This window comes from Chrysemys picta, chromosome 8 (genome assembly GCF_011386835.1).
Source record: "Chrysemys picta bellii isolate R12L10 chromosome 8, ASM1138683v2, whole genome shotgun sequence".
NCBI classification, from domain to species: domain Eukaryota; kingdom Metazoa; phylum Chordata; order Testudines; family Emydidae; genus Chrysemys; species Chrysemys picta.
The window spans coordinates 78,045,780-78,063,147 of NC_088798.1; the positions used below are offsets into that span (position 1 = coordinate 78,045,780).

General features: G+C 43.8%; 1 protein-coding gene across 2 annotated transcripts in view; it reads right to left on the reverse strand.

The window, feature by feature from the left end:
• Nucleotides 1-17,368, reverse strand: part of FGF18 (fibroblast growth factor 18) — a 107,557-nt gene that overhangs the window by 68,379 nt on the left and 21,810 nt on the right. Inside the window, exon 1 of one of the 2 annotated variants that reach the window (XM_065554844.1) lies at nucleotides 10,741-10,853. The exons of the other annotated variant lie outside the window; for it this stretch is intronic. The gene's annotated coding sequence lies outside the window, so the exon portion shown is untranslated. Of the gene's footprint in view, nucleotides 1-10,740; nucleotides 10,854-17,368 lie in introns of those variants that run through there. 2 annotated transcript variants of the gene reach the window in all.

Below are 17,368 nucleotides of genomic sequence, written 5' to 3' on the forward strand. Positions count from 1 at the left end.
CAGTGAATTCTCATTCTGTTGGGAAATCCTTCAAACCCGGCTCCTGGCCAAGGGGGTGGGTACAAGTCAAGGGAAAGGGGGCAAGGTCATTGCATCCCTACCTCCAACAGACATGTTGAGCTGACATTGTATAAAAGCAGCCCTGAGTTTGCTTTAATTTATGCTGGCCGCAGGCCAGTACAGAGTCAGGTCCAGCATCAGGAATACACAAAGGGTTCCTACGTGCACACACACTCACACTCTGAAGGCTTAGCCAGCATTCCTCAAGTACAACTGAGAAACCAGCCCCAGCAGTCCACTCTCAGACCACCTACTCTAGCCAACAGGCAGCCCTGCCTCCTCTATACAAATGCAGACTGCTAAATTACTCTGACAATGCCATCTTTTTCTAGTGCTTTTGCACAGACCCTACTCACTGTCACCCCAAGGTCATTTTAACCCATCAAACTTTGTGGATGAGCAGAGTTCCAGTGGCTCTCCTCCTCTCTCTTCCCATGCCCATTCCTACTTTGGTCTCCTCCTATCCCACCTGCAAACAGAACAATAACCCCTCCCCATTCCCATACAGCCCTCCCACCAACAACAGCTGTTGTTGAAGAAGCAAAAACACACTGCAAACAAAGTCTCATTTTCACTAAATGTATCTTCCAGCTAGGACTTGGTCTGAACTGGGGAACATTTATTTGGCCTTAAAAGCATTATAGCATTTAGAATAAAAGCCATAGTCATTCATATAAGGTAGGTTTAGCACATTTATGGTGCCCTCTGCTGGCTAAAAGAATACCTGTGGATTCCCAGGGCTGTTATTCAAAGACTGTGTAGCATGGTGGCTAATGTATCTGCCTTATATTTTAAAGACACTCGTTCAAATCTTTATGAGATTCTATTCTTTCAAACCTTTCTAGTAATTTTTAGTTCCACTGATGGAACAGATTATGAGGTGAATGGTCCTAAATATTCTAGGTGTAGAACAAACCAAGGTAGAAAACATGCAGTTCAGAGCAAGACTGGTCATCAGAAGTCCTGGCTTCTCTTCCTGACTCTTGGTGCCACTTGCCTCATGATTTTAGATAAGTCACTTAATCTCGCTATGCCTCAAGGTCCCCATCTTTGCAACCAGGGATAATAGTGCTGCTTGCCTACCTTTGCAGGGTGTTTGGAGATGCTTGGAAGAGAGGTGCTCTATCCATGCCTCCCGAGGTTCCCTAGTCTAGTCTCATCTGCAGGGAATATGGTCAATCCCTTTCTGAACTCAGGAGACAATGGATGGAACTAACGTGTTTCCCTGCTCCCACTAGGCTATTTGGAAGGAGAGGCACATCCTGGCCTCCTTTCCTACATATAAGCCCATTTAAGAACTAGAAGTCCCCATAAGAACCTGCTGCAGGAGAGGCTGCCAGACGCCTCCTGAAGGCACAGAGGCAGCTACTCAGAACTAAGGCAGCAGAAGCAGGCATCCTGGCAACCAGAGACATGCAAGGCAGTATTGGGGCAGAGGACCAGGGGCTTGTGGAGAGAGGAGAGAACTGCGGTATGGAGGAGGTGCTGTGATGATGGGGGAGGAGAGTAGCTTTGGGAACCAAAGCTCAGTCTGCGTTCAAGGACCATTCAGATAGCACCAAGTGCTATTTTGGTGAGCTTCTATGCAAAATGCTGGCACAGCTCTGCGCCTCACCTGCCACAGGAACAGGAACTGCTGTCACTGCAACCTCAGGCCACTTACAGTAAGCACTGCACTTTATATGGCATATCGTAGCACTCGGCTTCACTGGGAAGAATCCCAGTATATCTGCCTTGGGGGTGCTGCCCAAGCTGCCTTCCACACAACAAGCCTAGAGGAAGCTCAGCTATGCAATGTACCTCTCGCTCAAGCTTTTACAGCTCTTACGTTGATGCTTTCTGAAATTAAGTACAGTTGGAATCTAATTTCTTTTTCAGCTTACCAGTTACAGAATTGATTGGAGTGCTTTGAGTTGCTGCACGAGGCAAAATTCAGTGATGTTCACTGAAAAACTCTTTGCTAATGCATTCTAACTAAAATGAATTTAGAGCTGGAGCTGAAAGAGAGAAGGAAGAAGGATGACTATAGGGTCAAACCTGTCTCCCCTCAGAAATACCCCAGCGATGGATATTCTAGGGTTCAGAAGAAGTGAGACACAACTCAGCCACATAACACACACTTGGATTAAGATGTTGCTTTGCATGATGGGACCTGCATTCTAAGTGCATCTCCCCTTCTCATTCAAAGTTAGGAATGGCTGCATATCAGAACACTATGGGCTGTATGTGGCCTTCAGGACACACTCTGGGTCTCCCAGAATTAGGCAATTTTTTTTAGAAATGTGGTTAGCATTTGGCCAAATAGCCCAGCATCTACTTGAGGTGACTTTCCAAGCCATGTAGCACTTTACATCCTATTTCTGTTAAAGCAATATGTCCTTCCGTGTTCATTTCACACACCATGATATATTAAGCATCATGTCAAAATGAGATCAGAAGGTGTCAGATATAAAATGCCCAACTGATGCCCAAAAATGGCATTTGTGCCAGTTTTGAGAAAATTGAAATGTTTGTGATTTGATCTCCAATTATTTTGCCCTTTTCCACAAAAAAAAAAAGAGGAAATTGTTGCAGATGAAAAGGTAGTTTCTCTTTGAATGGGATTAGTTGTCACCAGAGACAAGCATGTGAAAATGCAGTGTTTGTTACAGGGTGAAATTTTAACTGTAACCCTTTAATACAAGGAAAAAGTTCAGCAATAGAAAGAGCAAGATTTTACTCTTGAATGAATTCACAAATTCTAAAAAAAAAAAAAAATGTTTTTCATATGAAAATTGTGGAAAAACAGGGCCTAGATGGTTTACATAACTTGTGTTCAGTCAAGCAGCTTCTAATATTTTGGGAAGTTATCAGATAGAATTATTACAGATTATTTTGCTTGTTCTGTTTATCTGAATATACAGGAGTTAAATCTCAGATAAATGCTTATTGTCAGCTGTGATGCTGTTCTCTTTGTGTGCTGATCATATTACCAGTAAAGTCAGTTCTCTATGCCTACATCTCTCTGCCTGAGTCTCTCTCTTTCTTTGTCACAGGTTGAAAATCATGCTGCCTACAGATTATAACCATGCAAACAAAACATTGCATGATGCCAAAACGTTACAAAGGCTTCCATCTTTAAGTCACTGGTTTGAATCCAAGCCAAGTTATTAATGAAATTGTCACTATATCTTGCCTGTTGAAGTCTATAGAAAATGAGCCTAGAGAACAGGTGTCCATTACACCTGTATTACTAATCTACAGAGTTGTTGATAGTCTCAGTAGCTGGGTCAAGGACTGTAAGGACATAGAGATGGCCCTACCATCTTAGCTACATAGGTGGTCTCTGTGGGTCAGGAGAAGATGTGCAGCTTGCACCCCTGCTCCCTGTCCTGTAGACAAATTTGATTCTCCAGGGTTTCAACCCAGGAACTCAGAAGCACTAAATTCAGTCAAGCAAAAGAGAAAGTTTATGAAGTAAAATGTGACTTTTTCATTAAGGGATAGTTAGGGCTAAAATGATTTTACAGGGGGAGAATACTGAAAAAAAAAATCACTGGACAACAAATGACTATTTGTTTCAAGGCTTGTTGTGCCTTTCATCGGTATTTCTCCTCCAGCTGGATGTGACCTCTCAACAATGCTCCTTCATGGCTCAATGATTATCAAGCCAACTTTTAAAGGTGTACAACAAGGACCACTTATTCATTGGATTTGCTTGCCCTTTGTTTCCCAGGCTGAAGTACAGATGCTCTAACAGACTAGTGACTTCATTCCAATACTTTTCTTTTTCTAGCCCATTGGGTCAAGCTCACCTATTGTGAGACCTCACCGACTTCATTTACATCAGGGGTTAATTTCTTTTATTGTGCTGAAGCTGTTAATACAATACTGGTTGGCTCCAGATTAGGAAGGGCATAATCAAGCCCTCCCCTGCACATGGGCTCCACATGCAGAGAGTTCAGTGGTAGAGTCTTGATTTTAGCTTCCTTTTTTTCCCTTTCACAATCCTCTTTCCTTTTTTAAGTCGTCCCCGCTAGAACTGGGTGGTCCCGCTGACATTCACTGTTACTGGCAAAAACTTCCTTGCAATGGCCCCCAGCCAATATTCACAACAGATCCAGCACCGTGAATTAGCTCAGTGGCATAAGGTCATTCATAACAGCTTTCTGATGCTACATAAACTTTGGCACATGTTCTGCCCTTGAAAGTTCAATTGGTAGCATTTGGTTGGCTACTTTTACAAGTGCATTCTTTTCCTCTCTGCTGCACTTATGCACCCAGTGCAATAAGCATCCACCTCTCTAGCAAGGTACTTATATGGCCTTCATCACCTGGCCTGTGAGGGCTTGATCCTGCCCACTGCAGTCAATGAGAATTTTTGCCATTAATGTTAAGGGAAGCAAGATTGGGATCAAGTTGTCTATTGTGGCAACTGGCTTAGTGCTCACGGATTAAATCTTAATGCAGGCAGCTTTATTTTAGGATGGTTTCTTGTAGCCCACTGCAAAATCTAAGCTTAAAGTGGCACCCAAATCCATTTCCCCTGTACATCTTTCTACCAATGACTTAACCCTACACGGACATCCATTATAATTCCAATTTAATCCTGCAGTTTCTTTGGCTTTGCTTCTCCTCCTGAAGGTATTAGCAATAAGATATTTATTTTCACAAGACATTGGTATGTTATTGTAATTATAGTCCTTGCTGTGATAGCTGAGCACCTTGGAGTCATCATTAATGAATTCAGGGCCCGATCTTGCAGAGGTGCTTAGCACCTGCAGCTCCTTTTGGCTTCAAATGGAACTGTGGGTGTCACAGCTCTCCTGCATATCTGGCCCTTAACTTTTACAACACCCCGGTGATTACATAGGGAAGTATTTATATCTCAAATGTGGCAAATGGGGAACCTAAGCCACAGAAGTGTCAACTAATTTTGAGTATGTCCATTTTTGGAACCCAAAGTGAGACACCTAAAATTAATAAATAGTCCACTGGAGCAGGGACTGGAACCCAGGTGTCCGCCTACCACTGAGCTATAGAGTCTCTCTCTCTGGCCCAAAGATTATTTAAATGTTTTATACAGAGTGGGACAACTTCAACAGGAGACAGAGACACTTCCTCCCTCCAGCAATTAGGGCATTCACTTGCCATGTGGGAGACCCAAGTTCAAGTCCCTGCTCTAAATCAGGCTGAATGGGGACTTGAACCTGGGTCTCCAACCCACATCCCAGGTGAATACTCTAAACATAGTACTATAGGGTATGGGGGGAGGGGGCACCCACCAGTACCATCATAAATTCCAAGGCCAGACGGGACCATTGTGATCATCTAGTCCAGGGGTCGGCAACGTTTGGCACGTGGCTCACCACGGTAAGCACCCTGATGGGACGGGCCAGTTTATTTACCTGCTGACACGGCAGGTTTGGCCGATCGTGACCCCCACTGGCCACGGTTCGCCGTCCCAGGCCAATGGGGGCAGCGAAAAGCCGCGGCCAGTACATCCCTCGTTCGCGCCGCTTCCCGCTGCCCCCATTGGCCCGGGCCGGCAAACCGCGGCGAGTGGGGGCCGCTATCGGCCGAACCTGCCGCGTCAGCAGGTAAATAAACTGGCCCGGCCCGCCAAGGTGCTTACCCTGGCGAGCCACGTGCCAAACGTTGCCAACCCCTGATCTAGTCTGACCTCCTTCTCTTGTCTTGCAAATTGTACCTAAGTCCCTTTGTGAAATTAGCCCCCAACATTTTTTGGAGTGTGAGGCCAAAACTATTCAGCAAATTTGTGTCCCACTCCGATAGTTTGGGTCAAATCCAAAACTGCATTTATCAGTGAATAAAGTATTTGCTCAAAAACATTCACCAAGCTCTAATCTAACTTTATCTAGCCAGAAAAATATGTGATACCAAATCCTCAACAGGTGTAAATCAATGTAGATTCATTGACTACAATGCAACTAGGCTGATTTACATCACCTGAAAATCCATCTCACAGGATTTGCCCTGTGTTTCTTGAGAAATTAAATCAATACCGCTCATTTAATTAAAAAAAGTTAGCTCAAATAAAATAGGATTATATAAAAAGCAAAAGAGAAATGTTTCCAAGATAATAAAGAACATCAGAATAAGAACAGATGGTAAGCAGGAAAAGATAGAAGAGATTTCAAAAAGGAAAAAAAAAAAAGAAAAAAAAAGCAGAATTCCCTCTTGTTTACTGAAATGGATTAAATTCCCATGTTGGTTTCACAAGGTCATTTCAGGCTTATCCAGTGCTTATGTGTGTGTCTGCCTCGAACTACAAGATATTGCAAAGAGTTAAGTCTGTAGCTGTTAAATTGGCCAGACAGAATTTGAATAGTCTAGTTTTAAGAGCTCCAAGATCGCTCCAATGCTCTGCACTGAATTCTCCACAATGTACAAAGTACCTATTTACTACTGCACTAATATTTCTTTTTTTTTTTTTTTTTTTTTTTTTACTGGAAAGTACGTAAGAATAAACTGGACTGAAAGAGTCAAAGTGTTTATTTAGTTCTGCAGCTCACCCTGGTCCTCTCTTCTGCAGTGAAGAGATGGGATGGTCATCCACCGCGTACTATGGCCCCTCCACACCAGTGTCTATACAGCCACCCACATGGGTCTAAGCTTCTTAGGCCTGCTGCTATTGGTGCCAAATAGTGACCATGTAGTACATGCCAGCTCAAAAATAGAAGGTTACCTCCAATTTTCTCCTCCAAGAATCAAAACATTTGCCAGGCAAATCAAATCTGGATTGTGATATCTGATCAAAAACACACAGTAAGAGAAAGCATGTGATTTTTCTGCAGCTCTGAAGATCTATCACACATGGCTATTTTATTGCAAGCTCCCTCTATCATTAAGGTTGCGCAACAGTTTCCATTATAACACCCTGTTTTTATATGACCAGAACTTTCCAAAACATTCCCCATTAGGGCTGAAATTTTTCAATGCTTGATCCCTGCTCAATTAGTTTGGTTATATAAGATCTAAGTTATTTACTATTGTTATTATATATTTAATAATAATGTAGCAAAATTCCTTCAGGTGCTTAGGAGTTTTGTGAGGGAGAAAAAAATTACACCTTCCTGAATGGATGAGATCTTCTTTTAAGAGGTTTCAATTCACACCGATTTGCCACCTGTTTGTACATTTCCAGCAATGAGTTCTGTTTTGCCTATATAACTGAACAATGCTGCCATGCCTCTGCTCTGGTTCGTATAATCCAGTGAGGTTAAGAAAGTATGATTGATTTACGTAAGCAGCACAAAACTTCTTCTGAAAGCAGCTATTGTAAAGACCGAGAGAGAGAGAGAGACACTGTGCTCTGAGAGGCACAGCATAGAACTCACAGCCCAGGGGGCTCTGAGCTGCCTTTGTCCCCCCAATTATACCTCCTAGTGTAATTTAGACTGCCTTGAGGGCCTGTTTAAGTTACACAGCATGTCCCTGCCTGCCTATCTCTGCAGGGCTAGGTACTGCCACCTGACCCCCAACGCACCTTTTATACTAGAGGGCTTGTGAAGGGCTCTGGAAAGGCAGCTGTAGGGCTGTCGTCTTCAATTCCTGCTCTAGGGACTCCTCCTCATGGTATTAGTACTGTCCAAAATTCTAATGGTCTTCTTCAAACCAAGTCAGCGGTGACTCGTGATGATAACAAGTCAGCTACGAATTTAAGATACATATGTGCCCAATTCCCAGTGAAATCCTGGCTCTGCTGAAGTCAGTGACAAAACTCCCATTGACTTCAATGGGGCCAGGATTTACCCTCTCTGAGTACCTGCGCCATCTTAAAATAATTTCGTTTCTTTTCATTGTGTGTGGGGGGGGAGAGGGGAGAATATTTCCTATGAGTGAAATGGGCCAACTGACATAAAGACTACAGAGGCCTGGTTCACAAATATACTTTGCAAGCATCTATCCGGAGCTCTAGGTGCTTTACAGTAATTAAAATGGACACAGACAAAAATAACTCCAGAATAAAACACAAAATGTAAGATCTACCCAACCCAAACCATCCACCTAGAACAAAACTGGCCCCAAATAAGTAGTAACACCAGCCATGTCCAAACACGCATGGCCCTCCCCTCTCCAAAAGCTGAAGGGAAAAGGTGAGAGGTGTAGCATGCCCTGAAAGATGAGGACCCTCTGAGAGGTGACACCTTGTTGCCAGACCCATATGCGAAGGCCACAGACTCACACATACAGGATGCACAGGGCTTAGGGAGGCTCTGGAATGTCTGCACTAAGGAGCTCCAGAGCGGTCCTATGCCAGGCCCATGAACTGGGGGAGGGATTCCCCTCCCTCTGAGCCCCACTGAGTTTCCCATACAAAGATCATTTCCATGAGTTTGGGGCAGGGGCTGGTGGGGTGAACTGGACCCCTATTAGGGCATGCTGTCTAGGAGCCACATACCAGTGTGCGTTCTGGCTATCGACTGCTCTAACAGCAGCAGTGCACAAGGGGACATGCCAAATGTCTGTTCTGTTCACAGCTGTTCAGCCTTGTTCCACGCACGAGCCATAACGGATAAATCGTAATGAGACCTACGTGACTGCTACACTAATGGGGGTCCGGATGACACCACAACATGCCTCACAGCAGGCTGGGCCATGGAACCACAGCAAAGTTTACTCCAGAAAAGACACTTCTGTACAAACCACCCATCTGTGTTTCTGCATATTAGGACTAAGTGAAGTATTCACTGAGAAAACGGAACATGCCCGAATTCTAAATACTATTACCCCTTCCCTCCCCTCCCGTGCTTCAGCACTAAATTACTTCCAGACTCAGGTTCTCCAGATCTGAATCTGTTCAGTTATATTAATAATCTAGTTCAGAAAATCCTAACCCACTACCCTAAGAGAGGATTCATATTCCCTTGCTGAACAATCTGAGGAATCATTCACTCCTAGGAATTACCAGGCCAGTTAAAGCATTGACTCCCAAAATCCAAAATTCTCTGCCACTGCCAGATGCTTCAGGGAAGTGGAACCCCACAGTGCACCCAGCCAATTGTTCCGAGCTTGTTTGGGGATGGGAGGGAGAATTGTGATTCCCCTTCCTGATCTCCATGGCAATCAGCTGAAAGCCTGAAGCATGAGAATGGTTTATCCCTATCTCAGCACATACACATATGTATAATGGAAAACAATAACGTACAAGGGAAAACAAAACTGTCCCGCCCTTATGAGACCTAGCCTCAGCACAAACTCTTTTCCTAAACAGTGAATGTTCACAATCAAAATACCTCCCATAGCACTGTCCATGCATCTCAGACCATTTTATGAAGGTGGGTAAATATCAGACTATCATTATCCCCACTCTTTATGGATAGAGAAACTGAGGCACAGAGAGGTGTGTGACCTTAGGCAGATCATCTCCTGATTCCCAGTCACTTGTTCATATTGCAGCTGAGCTCCCCTGCTTTTTCAGAGCAAGGGAACATATGTGCTAAGTGAATTGTAATCAGATATAGTTACAAAAGGAACCAAATTAAAATGAAATATCTGCACCAAATGGTAAAACTAATATTATTCCAATTTAATACATGATTTCCCATTGTTCAGGGACACAACAGGCTAATAATTTGCCTTTTTCATTCCGTTTCAGCAAAGATGACTTTTCCAACTGGCGGTCACTCATCTGGGACAGGTGCTGTAATGACCACTCTAAACAAAGCTTAGCATTTAGGACCAGCACTGGAGTGTTTCTAGCTGGCTCCTATGCCAGCACCCAGAAGCCCTTATAAGGGATGTGTTTGTGGGGGGAGGAGCAGCTGTGGCTGGAGCACAGTGTACTTCAACAATCCTCAGCTACTGTAAGGTCATTTGGGGGCTGTACATTACAGCAGCCTCTAGCCTGCTCTAGCCTATGCTAAGGCAAATCAGCCCAGAGAGTTAAAGAATCATAACTGGCTCCCTGACAGCTCCATGCCAAGTGGGTCTTGGAACAGGAGAGTATTTGGGCCCATATTCTACAACGACCTCTTAGTTATCATCGACCTGCTGCTATTACCGTAGCACCATGTATTACCAGGATGGAAGTTCAGAAGTTTCATGCTCAAACCAGGTCCTTCACTCTCTCCATGTCATTTACTATACTAGATCAACTCTCTCTAGCTAAATCATAAGCAACATTGATGACTTCCTTCTCAGAGGAAAGGATTAATGTCACAGCACACAATCTTTGCAAGGAGGAGAGCAAAAACAAGAAATGTGGGAAGATGGGATCTAAGAAATACTCAAGAAACAACCACAAAAACAGAGAAGAGAAAGAACGAGAGAGAACCGTAAGATACCAATTTCCTTCCACAAAAGTGGACATCTGCAGTAGAGGCACAATGACAGTAATCTTACACTTGCATATCTAGGCTTCTTTCATCCCAAAGAATCTTTCAGTGCTTTCCAAAGTATACACAGAAATTGCACCCACCATTGAAATGCAGCCATCTCTAGCATAAAACATTGCAATTGTTTAGCAACGCACAGCAACAGTACAGACCAGTTTGGGGCATGAATTTGAGAACACTATTTCCAGCTGAAATTGCAGGGGAAATTCATGTAGGTAATTACCCCAAGAAGAATTTGGCCAGAACATGGAGGTTACTAGTCTTACTCTTCAAGTCTTTAATCACAAGCTGTTAGAGCATCAGATTGTAATCCTCTCACACCACTTATTACAGCACTTACATTTGCCCTGGAAGCCTCCTGTTCAAATCCTGACCAAACCCAACCCTACTTAGCTTGGAGACCTGACTGCATGACAACTTAAGCAGGTATATCTGAGAGCACAACAGATAGGAGTTTATTTCAGGTGTCATTCATTCAATCAAGGGTTCAATAAAATTTGCCTAATGCAAAAATATGAGGAAATGGCTGTGACCAGAAACAGGAGTGTTAATCCATTTAACAAAACCTGCAGGCAGCTTAGGGGACTTCTTGAAAGTGCAGGAACAATTTCATGCAACTATTAATTTACAATTATTCCACTGATAATTCAATTGTCATTCCCATCCCTTATTTCTCCGACCCCCACCCCCCTGTCTCCATTATTGATTCTTTTAAATCTACTTTTAGGATTGCCTGCCCTTAATCATTTAAACTCTGAAACAGTAGTATTAAAATCCTCTTTCTATAACCAGCATCATTTTCTCACCCCTCCCCTCCTTGGTTCATGTTATAGCCTCGCTTGAGTGTCTTCTCCATCACATAGGACCTACCAACACTTCCTACTGAACATTTACCTGACTACTGAGAGCAGTTCCATTGACTTAATCTACTCATGCTAGTTAGCACTGCTCTACACAGCAAGCATTTACAGGATCAGGACCCTGGATTGTAAACTCTTTGGGGGCAAGGAGTTATTTCATTTTATCACTGTAAAGCGCCTGACGCATTTTGGGGATAAATAAATAATAATGCCATCAGTTTGGGTCACTCTGAACCCAAGTATATTCGTACTCTTTATTTGTGGGAGGAAAAATACTCATGTTGGTAAGGCACTCTTCCATTCAAATCATCGCTCTGTCACAGCCGCTATGTGACACTTGATCTCCCTGTGGCTCAGTCCCTCACCAAAAATACCACTGCCTCGCTCTTTGTCTTACCTATTTAGATGAGTTCTTTGCAACAGGGTCTGTCTCTTTGCATGTGTATGTTCAGTGCCTAGCACAATGCGACCCTGACCTTGGGTGTGGATCACGGTGCCAGCATAATACAAATATTAAACAATAATATTAAATAACTGCAAATTATACGTGCATTTTGACAGCAGTATGCTGCAGTATCTGGTAGCTTTAAAAAAAAAAAGACGACGATGACTTGCATGGCAAAGAAATGCTAGCAAATACTTTTGGTCCGCTCTTAATTTTAGGTTAATTCTGTTTCACATTTTTCCGAAGTATTTAATATTCATGACTGTGGTTACCTGAATTCTGGATTCTCAGCCATTATCCTGCCTATTGCTTATACCGAGTATTTCATCAGTAGATCTCTTAATGTATTTCATCAGTATCTCTTAATGTATTTCTCCTCACAACATCCCTGGGGAGTCAGGGCAGTGCTGTTATCCCCCAGGTGGGGAAATGAGGCAGAGAGGCTAGGTGATTTGACCAAGGTCACACAGGAAATCCATGGAGGAGCAGAGACTTGAATCGCATGTCCTTAGCCAGTCCACTAGCCACTAGGCCATCCTTCCTCTCTCAAAGTTATATCACCCAATTATCAATTGATAGGGGGTTTCTCAACCTGCTGGTTATTTATTTATTACTTTTGTATATATAATAGTAGATCCTAGAGGCCCTAGTCAAGATCAAGGCTGCAATATGCTAGGCACAGTACAAATACACAGCACAAGCCAGTGCCTGTCCTTCAGCTTGCTCCCACAATGCCTTCCCCATATGTGACTATCTGGGGTTGGACTTGGTACCATCTTTCAGGGACAGTGGTACAACTTTTATGAGGATGTTGTGAAATATACCTGAGGAAGGCCCCTGGTTCATTGGTAAAGCTGTGGTTAAGCAATGTGCTTATGGTATGAGTGATATGGAGCAAAAGGGGAAGTCCCCGTGCACAGACATGACCCTGAGTAGACTCTCCCTTTAACATTAAACATCAGCACCATGGGATAATGGAGAGTAAAGGAGGAATCAATCCTGGAGAGAGAGCAAAAGGAAACTAAAGGAGACGAGTGAGAATACAGCTGCTTACTGGGCCATAGGCGCACTCTTTAATGACTCTTCCACTCAACTCACTCCAGCTAAATAAAGTGTATAACATATGATCTATACTGCAGATGGGTCCCTGAACATGAATTTCCAAGTGAGCCAGCAGCAGGGAGATTTTCGATGCAGACTCCTGCAATTGTATATATAATCTGCTGAGAGAAGTACACACACACACACACACTCAGTGTATTTAACCTTGGCCAAAGGCTAATCTAGTTGAGCTGCTGCTCTCACTTTTATCCCCCAAATCAATCTCATTCTGATTCAGTACTCTAAACTAATCTGGTGGCTCCAGAACTGCTGATACACTGAAGACACCCAGCTGTCCTCATCTTCTGCTGATACTACCATCACCAGCACATAAACATTAGTCTCTGTGAGAGATAAGCACCTGGATGAAAAACAATTAGCTGAAGTTCAGTCCAGAGAAGAGATGGTGGAAAGGAGATGGAAACACTGAGGCCATAGCTCTGACCTTGCCCTAAAAGTGTCTTCCATCTGACTGTGAGATGGCCTCATGGTCTTATTAGATTCGTCTCGGCTCCTCAAGAACCAGGTAACAACAGAAGAAACTCCTTCCCTCTCTGTTAGATGGTCATGAAGCTATGCTTGTTCCTCTTGGGCCCGGTTGTTAAAAGAGGTATGCACCCTTGACTCCCAGCAAAGCACTTTTGTTTATATAACAGTAGATCCTAGAGGCCCTAGTGAAGATCAGGGCTGCAACGTGCTAGGCGCTGTACAAATACACAGTAAAAGCCAGTGCCTGCCCTTCAGCTTGCTCCCACAATGCCCTCCCCATATGTGACTAACTGGGGTTGGACTTGGTACCGCCTTTCAGGGCCAGTGGTACAACTTTTATGAGGATGTTGTGAAATCTGCCTGGGGCCAGAATCAGAAAACAAAAGGGAGATCATACAATAGCTGAGCGAGGGGAAAGGGAAAACAAAGCCTTTGACAGAAGGAAGGGAACAGAACCATACCCAAAGAAGATCCAGCAGACTCACAACTAGATTTATATGTAGCGGGAATGCATGGCAAACCACAGTCGACCTATTCCCTGCCTTTAAATGCCAAATAACTTCCCAGCCACGGCCTGTATTTTCTTCTCCTTCTAATTTTCATTTGTTCACTGTATCTGCAACACACTATGCTGTACCACCCAGAAAAACTTCAAGATCCTTTGGCTTCCCCTCAACTCTAATAATTCTATCAATAAATCAGTGACTGGGTATTGCTGGAGAAGGAAAGGATGTGGTTTAAGTGACCCAAAATGCTCCAAACTTTTCAATTAAAGGAAAAACTAAATAAATAAAAATAAAGTTCCTGACAAGTGTAAACTAGGCTCACCCCAGTGAGGGGCATTTAAGGAGGAATGAAGGGGGCAAGGCATGCATCTGCCCTGCTCTCCACCCAGCAAAAATCCGGCCCATGGTTCAGTGGCATAGCACTGAGCAGACATGGGAGGTTAAGGGTTGGGAATAACTTTGAGATGCTCACTCCCCCCGTCCTTAATGTCTGGAGGATGGGGGCACTGCAGAATCAGTCTCCTCCAAAGGGACCCTGCCGAAAGTCAGCTCCCAGGAACAGCAGACACCAGATACCGCCTCCCTCCCCCAACCCAGGAGGTACTACCATCTGGCAGAGGAAAGGTCCCATGGGGGCAGACAACTGAATAGAAAGAAGCCGGGGTGAAAACTGCCAGGAATGAAGAGGCAACGTATAAAGAGATACGTACCATAATTTATCAGAAGCCCTTGCCTTTCAGTGTGTGCAGCCTGCTGCATAGCCAAAGAGGTGGGCATCCCCTGTGATGTTCGTCAGCATTCACCGCTATTAAGCCACTTGCTTTGTCAATGTCCGGTGTGTTTCCTTCCAAAACATTGTCCCCTTCAGGCTCAGTTCACTCCACTCTGTCCCCACGGAGCATCCTCGACCATAACAGTTATGTCCCATACATCACTCCAATGGGCACTCTAACAGTGACATGGGGAAACACCTTTCCCTGGCCCAGCTCTACATGCTACTCCTGGGACATGGAATTTCAGAGACGGTTTTTGAAGCATAAGATGCAAAACTTCCTCCCTCCCATCCCTGAAAATGAATATTTTCTACTTTTTTTATGCTTTGTTTAGTTTGCTTTTCACAACGTCCTCTATGAAACCCAAAGGCTGAAGATGCTCTCCGGACTGCTCTATACATCCCAGTATCTCACCAAGGTAACCCTGGTGAAGTAGGAGATGGATAGATTTGGTTTCCATTTGAGAGAGACTACCTACTTTTTCAAATAAATCTCTTCATATCAACTTACCTGGGGATGTTGCATTTAGCAAAACTGAAATGTACTAGAAGTTAATAATATTCTCTTTGTTTTGAGATGGGTTCCTTAATACAATCCCACTTGGAAGCCAGGGCCAAAGAGCAAAAGAACTAGAGATGGATGTTTAACAGAGTATAAAGCAGTGGCTATTGGTGAATAAGGCCACTGGGGTGACCAGGTATGACAGATTCAACAGGCTGCCAGGGGCCAAGAAGAGCAAAATTTCACCACCCAATTTTTGGGTGGTGAAAACACATTTTCACTGTATGGCCAAGATTTTCCAACATACCTTAAATCTGGGCCCCTAAATCCACATTAAGGCATCTAAAAATGGGCCCAGTTTTCAAAAGTTCTGAGCCCACACAATTCCATGTAAAATCAGTGAAATTGGCTGGGTATACCGTACCCAAAGTCTCTATTTCAAACACAGCACCTAAGAGTCTCTCCATCTGATAGAAAAAGTTACTGAGCCCAAGCCTTGAACCCTCGCCAACTCACAAACCACCTTCTGTTGAGATCTCATGCCCCTCTCTTCCCCCTGCCTTGCACTGTCAGAGGGGAACTTCAAAACTAAAAAGGAAATGGAGGTAAGTCCAGAAAGCTGCGCTGAATGGCCTCACTAACGAGCTTTGACATGAAGGGAGCGGCATTCAGCACAAAAGTTAGTTTTCACTTATCTCCTTAAAGACATTTTTCCTTTCTGTGAAACCCTGTAATGACATCCCCCAAAAAGCATCATTCTGTGATATGCCTGGTGTTATTAATCCCGCTGGTTAGTGGTCTGCAGGTGTAGAGAGTAGGCCACTACCAATTAGCATGGTTACCTATCTGGGCAGTGCTGGTATCTACCTCTTTTATTCTGCTTCTAATCACTCTAGCAGGACTTGATATAACTTCAGTTAGCCATTTACTTCAAGTTTGGTCAAGTGGCAAGTTCACCCATGACACTGATTGCTTGGATTGGGAATCCCACTAAGCAATCCTGGCTAGTTTATTTGACCCCTCTATCCAGTCAGAGTTGGAAGCAGAGCTGATCTGTGACATCGCTGGTATTATCAGCAGCCCATGAGGAGAATGGTATCAGTGATGGCAAAGAAAGATGCATTCTGGAATGCCCGTTACCTAGGAGAGGATTTCACCAAGGAGAAAAATAATTTTAGAACAGTTACTTAACATGGAATGCTGACCCACCCCCCTGCACCCTGTACCTCAGCACTTTTTCAGTTTTCTTTCTAGGTTCACATTTCTTCTTTAAAGGCCCCTGGTTCCATAATGGGATAATAGTGTGTCCTGCAGCATCCTTATATCAAAGGGTTCAACCAGGCAATATTGTAGTGCTGTTCAATGCAGCTCTTAGATCCTCAAACTCTCAGAGCTCCTAAATCCTTTTGAGGATCTGAGCCCCAGCGATGAGTGGCATAGCCGGCAGCCTCAATAAACTTTGCTTAAACAAAGATCACCTGAGAAGAATGCAAACCCAGTGTCCTGGAATAATGTGATACATGAACATTCTCATTTTCGCTTGTCAACATTTAATCTCACTGACTCCCTGGCAAACTGACCAGCAGCAAAGCCATGGCAATAAAAAAATCTCCCAACTTCAGTGTTCCCTAAGCACTTTCCTTTCCCATTGTATCCAACCCTTTCCGCACAGCTGCAAGCAAAGCAGCTGAGAAAGTTTTTCTCCTGCAAAGAAGTTATTCTGAAATCCATTTAAAACCTCTCTCCTGTTTATCCCACATTGTTATCAAGAAATCTCCAGTTTATAAGCTCACAAGCTCCTGCATAAGAGGATAATAGATCTCATTTATATACCACATCACCTACTGTCCATAGCACGGTAATGACCCCTCGCCAAGATTCCTCCCACGGGGCACTACTTGTCAGGACAGCCCATAGAAAGAAGCAAGGCAGGGCTGAGAACAGAAACCCAGCTGGCATTCTCATCTGTACTGCCACAGACTCCACATCGTCTCCTGCGAGCTAAATACAACACTGATTAGAATATTCTAACTAGCCAAGTCCAGAGGGGACTATGTGAAGGTGTTTTTGAAACCATGTATTATGAACCCAATAGACTGTAAAAGCTCCACTGAGGCTGCTCGGGTCTATCAAGATTAGACTTTTTTTTAAACAGGCTGCTACATAAACAAACTAGCTACAGTCTTTTATTGACAATTGCAGCTCTGTGGTTTGAGTTCTATGGACAGAGCCGGTAGTCTTTTGGACCAGTGCAGGTGTACACCGTGAGCCAGCGCAGATACGTGCTGTGTAT